This window comes from Dama dama, chromosome 21 (genome assembly GCF_033118175.1).
Source record: "Dama dama isolate Ldn47 chromosome 21, ASM3311817v1, whole genome shotgun sequence".
Taxonomy (NCBI): Eukaryota; Metazoa; Chordata; class Mammalia; order Artiodactyla; family Cervidae; genus Dama; species Dama dama.
The window spans coordinates 9,118,516-9,125,814 of NC_083701.1; the positions used below are offsets into that span (position 1 = coordinate 9,118,516).

The 7,299-nt window shown below is 48.1% G+C and overlaps 1 non-coding gene across 1 annotated transcript; it reads left to right on the forward strand.

The window, feature by feature from the left end:
* Positions 1–2,422: 2,422 nt before the first annotated feature.
* TRNAG-GCC (transfer RNA glycine (anticodon GCC)) lies at positions 2,423–2,495 on the forward strand. Its single transcript has one exon. It is a non-coding gene; the product is annotated as a tRNA-Gly (tRNA).
* Positions 2,496–7,299: the final 4,804 nt, after the last annotated feature.

The window sequence follows — 7,299 nt, forward strand, 5'->3', positions numbered from 1 at the left end:
CGGGCCACTCAAGGACCATGTGAAAAGCTACTTGAGGGCCCTGATAGCATGTAGCCCAGCTGCTGACCTACTGGGGGGCCCCTTCCTCTCCTCCAGCTTCAGTTCCAACTAGAAAATGGCAGAGCGGGATGAGATGATCCCAGACGCCCCTTCAAGCGCTGATCTTCTGTGCAGCTACAGTGCTGTAGAGCATGGTCTCTGTGGTGGGACTGTTCCAACCGTCAGATCTCCTTGGTCCTCAGTGAGGAGGTAAAATGAGGTTGTTCAGTCACTCAGTTGTGGCTGATTCTTTGTGACCCCATGCCAGTCTCCACTGTCCATGGGATACCCCAGGCAAGGATACTGGAGTGGGTTGCCATTTCCTATTCCAAACTGAGGCTGAGGAAGATCCAAAATGGTGAAACTGGGTCATGTTTGCATTTAACTTGTGGGTAGTCAGCTCTATGCATTAAGTAATTAATAATAATATTGGTATGATGAAAATAGAGAAATGTTTTGAATCAAATGCCTATAACTACAAGCCATCTATTTCTCTTTCATATTCAACCAGAAAAAAACAAAAAAGCAAGGATCTGCTCCAACATCAGAGTAAAAGTTTAGCTTTGAAAGGTCATATTCTATACAACTATGGGCTTCCCTGGTGGCTCAGACGCTAAAGAATCTGTCTGCAATGCAGGAAACCCAGGTTCAATCCCTGGGTTGCAAAGATCTCCTGGAAAAGAGAATGGCAACCCACTCCATATTCTTGCCTGGAGAATTCCTTGGACTGAGGAGCCTGGAAGGCTACATTCCATGGGTCACAAAGAGTCAGACATGACTAAATGACTAACACATGCCACACCACACACATTCTATACAACTGTACCAACTGGACATTTATAGGAGATTTTCAAGATCAGTATAGGCTGTATATGATTTTTACTCAAGATTTCAGAGCTGAACCTCCCTCCAATACTGCAGGATTCAGAGTAATACTCGTGCTAGGTTCAGCTCTGGAGTAATACTCGTGCTAGGTTCAATACTAGAGTAATACACGGATTCTTTACTGGCTGAGCCGCCAGGGAAGCCCCGTGATTAAAAATTACTCAGCAGAATAATTAATGATGCAGTAAGTGCCCACATCTGATTTAAAAGATTTGTTTTAAGTAAGCTACAAAACAGTACCTATCATATGTGTCATTTTTGTTTTTTAAATGTGTAAATAATTATATTCTGTAGGACTATGTTTGTAAAAACTCAAAGTAGAAAGGTGGAAACACTCTGAACGATGTGAGTGTCTCTCTCTGTGTACTGAGGTTTGCTGTGATTCCATTTCTCTCCTTTGGCTGGTCTGCTTTTAGTAATAATTCTTATGTCTCTGTAATCCAAGTTGTAAGTCGACGATTCATCTAAGAAGCTGCTGGGAAGAATGTCCAGAGGGTTCCAGAAGAACAGCAGTGGCTGGCCTTGGAGGCCCCATGACCCTGCTTCCCCTCTCTCAACTGGGAGCATATGTTGGAGCTCTCTGGGGCCTGTGATGTCACTGGCGGGCCAGCCCACCGCTGTGGTTATGATGTCGTCTGCTGTCTGGCTGCGTGGGTCTGTGGCCAGTAAGTGGCTGGAGAGGGGCAGTTCCTGGAGGCGGTCCCTCTGTCTCCTGCACAGGAAGCTACCCCCATGACTCAGTCTACAGGAACGTGCCACCATAGCCCGAGAAGCTCCGGGGTTGCAAAAGGGGAGCTGGCTAGGTCTGGGGCCGTGGGGATTTTGGCCTTAAGCCTCTGCTTTCATGGGGGCCGAAACACCTGGGCCCTCCCTGGTCATCCCTACCTCCTGCTGCTCCGTCACTGAGAGGGCCCTTCTCATAGCTGTATCTACTGGACTTTGCAGGAGGTTTTCAAGGTCAGTTTTGATGACTCTCCAGCATTCCCAGCATTCCATACTGACTCTGACCTTGGCCCCATGATAGGCCCTCTGGCCAGCAGCAGCCTCTGGTACCCCAACATGGTTAGTATCAGCCCATCCTTTAAAGAGCCAACTGCAAAGCCCCCTCTCCTCCTGTCACAGGGAGGCTGCCAGGTGCAGACATTCACGGCTCGAGACCTCATGCCAGACTTCTAGGTCCAAGTCCTTCTTACTGAGTGTGGCCTTGGGCAGGATTTCTCACTCCTCTGGATTTTGGTGAAATGGGTTTTTCACTGCTCGATTTGGATGAGAAGGAAATGAGGAATTTCATGTATGATCCTGGCAGAGCTCGACCTTGGTCAGGGTTACTGTGTGCTGCGGCACATGACAAATAATCTTTTGTGTCTCATTGCAGCTCCTTCTGGACATTTCTGGAATCTCTGGCACCTTATGCAAACCCTGCAAACTTCCTTTCTCATCAGTAAAAGGGGGATGGAAGTAATGATTAAGTCAGGACAGGTATCTAATGTTAGGGCTTTCCTTCATGGCTCAGATGGTAAAGCATCTGCCTGCCATTCAGGAGACCCAGGTTCGATCCCTGGGTGAGGAAGATCCTCTGGAGAAGGGAACGGAAACTAACTCCAGTATTCTTGCCTGGAGAATCCTATTGACAGAGGAGACTACAGTTCATGGGGTTGCAAAGAGTCAGACATGACTGACTAACACACACACACACACACACATACACATATCTAATGTTAAAACTGGAAGCAATCTCAGAGAGGAACAGCTAGTCTACCTTCTCTCCCAGGCACCTGGAGATCTTTATTAATAAAAAGGGAGGTCACTGAAAGACCAGACAGTGTTTCTGGGTCTTTCTGGTCCAGCTGACTGAGTTTGCTGGGTCTTGTTTTAAACCATTATGCACCCAAATCTTTGAACCAGTTTCAGCCCCTGTGAGCAAGAAAAGGGGTGAGAAGAGAGGAAAATGGTTGGTGACTTTTACCTTAGTGGCGTGAGAGACCACAACTAAAGGAGTTTTGCCCCGGTGTGTTGGGCATGACCTACTTAAAATATCAAAGTTCAAAGTGGAAGTAGCAATAAGCTGTCTTTCCAGCAAAGTTTTCTCCGCCTGCTCCCTGTCTCTACCCTTCTGCCACTCATAAATCCCCACCTGTCTGCATGACCCATCAAACAGATCCAAGGTGTTACAGAGTTGGAAGGAGCACCATCAGGGAGAAGGATTTCAGGACATTAGTGCATCACGGGGCTTATGAAATCTTTAGGGAAAAATTACTTTGTTTGGAACATTACTTGATTCCTATTGTATAGGATATGTTTAGTTCCAATAAAATTCCCCCAAGATTCTCCCAGCCAAAAGATCTGGCCTTAATTTATCCTGTCTGGTACCCTAGGGGCCCAAGGTCTGATGGTCCATGGGCCTTGGTAGCCATACAATAAGCTATCTTGAAGGGTGATATGATGTTTTTAGGAGGAGAAGGATATGGGAGCCACTAGCATGGGGCCTGGATCTCAGCGAACAGCACAAATGGTAGCAATGGTTGTACTTCCAATATGCTTGGTAAATGTATACGGTAGCCAAGGAGTTTAGTTTCTAACTTCTTCATGACCTGTAGGCACTGTGTATTGGTCTTCTATTGCTGGCATAGCAAATCGGCTTAAAACAATACAGATTTATTTTATCACCGTCTCTGTAGGTCAAAGGTCTGCCACAGTCACCCTAGGTTAAAGTCAAGATGTCATCAGGGCTGCATTTCTTACTGGAGGCACTGGAGAGGACTTCACTTCCAAGCTCCTTCTGGTTGTTTGTAGGATCCTAGATCCTTGTGGTTGTAGGGCTGAAGTCCTTGCTGGCTGTCAGCTGAGGGGACACCCTTAGCTCCAGAGGCCTCCGTCTGGTCCTTGTATGCACTGCATCTCAGAGACATTGACTCCTTCTCATGCCTGGGATCTCCATGCCCTCTCTTTCTGCAGCATCTCTACTGTCCCTGGCTAGAGAAAGTTCTGTTTTTAAGGGATCAGGTGACTAGACTGGCCTCTACCCCAACTAGATACTCTAGAAACCTTCCTATATTAAAGCCCCTATCCTTAATCACATCTTCATAGCCCCTTTTGGCATATAACAATCTATTCATGGAGTCCTGGTACCAGAGCATGGCTATGTTTGCAAGGCCATTATTCAGTCTCCCATACCCCACAGTGAGTTCTGTGCCGACATGAGAATTCTGTCTGATATGGTGAAGTCTGAGTTTTCTCTTATTGCTCTGAGCACTGCTTGTGCTGGGAGCTTTCTAAGCACTTGGGGCATGAAACGGAAGTGATAATACTACCAAAAGGAAACAGAAACAGAACCTGACCTCTGTTGAGTATCTATGAGGTGTCACATGACTTCCTGCATTTTCTCTAATGATCAAGAGCATCCCAGTGTACAGATGAGAAAACTGGGGTTGAGGGGTTCGACAATGCATCCAAGGTCATCCAGCTTATATGCTGCACAGTCAGGAGGCACCTGCTCGTTCCTTCTGGGCCCTCCAAGTTCTAGACCCTGCAGTCTACAGAGGGGAAGCATCACATCTGCTGGAACCAAGCCCTGGACCCTCCCCACCAGGGGCCACTTCCCTCTTCCCTGGAGTGTGAGGCTGTCTGCCTCTGTGACCTCCCTGAGTACACTCAGACCCTGGGGTTTTCCCGGGGCAGTTGGAATGGGGAGCCAGATGGCCTGCGGTTCTTGACCTGGATGCCCAGAGTTCTTATACAGAACCAAGAGGGGAGACTATGGTGCTGGGTGGGCTCTGGGCCCTAAAGTCTCCTCTGGCCGAATTTACATGTTCTTGACTACCCAGGTGTGCGCCTTCCTCTTTTTGATGACCCAATGTATTTATAACTCATCCTTCAAAGGGTAATGAGCGGTTGGCTTCAAACTACAGTCTTGTAGAGAACCAGGAACAAATTAGGTGTTAATACATGCTGTTGAACTAAGTGAGAAGGGCCGTGGCAAAGAGGCAGAAAAATCGAAATAAAAAATCCTGCATTTTAAGTCATTCATCTCTAGTTACTAATTATTCCTAATTATGATAATCGCCTCTTGATCAGCTGCTGCATACAGAAGCTTTTAGCTGCCGTTGATAGCCATGAACTTACTTACTTTTCATGGGGCTCCTAAGAGGTGTAGATATGGAATTTCATCACTAACTCTGGAGGCATTCAGCAATGTTAAGTAACCTGGTCTAGGACACAGAGCTGGCAAGGCACAGAGTCTGGATTCAAAGAGGCAGGTGTGCCCTCTGCCAACTCACAGCCAACCAGGCCAGGCAGAGAGACCAGCCAGGCCTTTGGGTCTCTGGTTTTAGTGTAGTCTCACAACTCCTGTGTTATTGGTCATACATTGGGTCATTTTCCTCCCCTATTTTACAGTGAAATAAACCAAGCTTCAGAGAAGTCAAGGGCCCTGTGCTAGAAGGGCCAATGGAAAGAGGAAAGAATAGTGGCTTCAGCTTTGGTATGTATGCTACACTGTCTGTCCTTCTCTGAGACCACATCAGTCCAGACATTGGGCTGGTGTCTGAGGTCACACTGACTTTTCCACCATGGAACAGGCTGGGAACTCCTGGGTCTTCTCTCTGCTGCTGGGGGTAGAGAGGGGCATGTCTTTTTTGTCCTAATTTGCACTTTTTTCTTCCTCAAACACTCTTACCCCAGTTTTCCCATGACTGGCTGTGTCCATTAGTGAGATACACACAAATGCCATGTGCTCATGGAGGGCCTCTGGCCAGGCACACAGCTGGACTAGGGGATGCTCGGGGACAGCTGAACCAGGGCGAAGGAGGAAGGTGGAAGTTTCCTTCAGAGGGAGGGGAGACCCAATAAATTCCAGCTTGAAAAAAAAGAAACAAAGAGGAGGAGAAGATTCCAGGGGTTATCTCAGCGGAGGACCAGCAAGCAAAGGCCTGGGATGAACTCCGGGTCCCATCTCCTCTTTGAAGGTGGCCACAGCCCTGTCCAGGCAGCACGTTGGCAGAGCCTCAGACACTGGTCACTGCACCCATGCTCATTGGTAAAGCCCCCTCACTTGTCTGTTTCCCAGCCTTGACTCACTTTCCAACCTCGGAAAGGCCCAGAATCTTGGCTCACATGGGCACGAGCGGGACAGGGATCCCAGCTCGGTATTCAAGCCTTGCTCCAGGGCTGGAGGCTGAGCACTTGGGTGGAGGGTGGAGGCAGAACCATCGAGGGGAGGGGCAGGTAAGCAGCCCTGGAGTCCTGGGCAGATGGGAAGCTGATGGGTAAGGGACTCAGAAGGGACCTGGGGCTCCCCTGGCAAGTGAGGAGCCCCCCGGGCTGGACGGAGGCAGCTCCTGAGTGTGTGAGCTCAACAGCTCACCAGATGTTGTGGTGCTCCGAGGGCTCCTGCATGACAGCTGGGAACCAGCTGTGCCTTACTCTCGCAGGGGATGGAAGGGGGCCTGCCTAGAACACCATCCCCACCCAGCCAAGCTGTCTATGTCAGGCTCACTGTTCTTCATCCTTCATACTCAGCCTGGGACCACCTTCCCGGAGAACATTCTGCTGTCTGACTTAGATGCCCCCTCTGGCTTCGAGGACCACTGTTTAGTCTCTATCATCACACTCGTTGCCCTCAATTGAGACTTTGCTTACTTGTCTGAGCTCCTCTAGGCTTGGAGCTCCTCAAGCATTGAAACTGTTTATCTTTGTATTTTTTGCACCGAGCAGAAGGCCTGGCCCAATATAGGAAATGAGCTAAGCAGAAGCATTTATCAGTCATGAAAACATCTTCCAGTGATTGTCTATCCACTTCAAATTATGCAGGACGGTGGTTTCTCTAGCCTCACAGGAGCTTCACAGCTCTGCCAGCAGAGTGATGACTTGTCCACATTTCCCAGACGAAGCTCAGGCCCAGATTGGTGGAGGGGTTTAGCTCATTCACTGGGAGAGCTGCTGAGTCAGCACTCAGACTCCCATCTGAATCTGCAAGCCATGTATCACCCTTAAGGCAGTGAGATCCAAACCTGGCCGAGACCCATTAAGGAGGATGTAAGAACACACACATTCCAGGAAGATACTAAAAAAAGAAAAAGGAAGATGGAGGGAAGGAAGAAGGAAAGAAGGGAGGGAGGAAGAGAATGGAGAAAGAAGAGGCAAGAGATTGTAAATGCTAAATAAAGCAAGAACCTATACCTTAATGTTATGGTCTAAACAGAAATCACTCTAAAACATGGCATGATTTTAAGGAACTGATAGAGTCTCATAAAAGAGAAGTTATTTGATATTGAGGCTGGGCATAATCCTCTTGAAATGCCCAGGGACTGCATCACAGACCAAATGTATACTTCTAGCTCATGGCTTGGCCTGCGAACAGTGTCTATCAAATTCTTA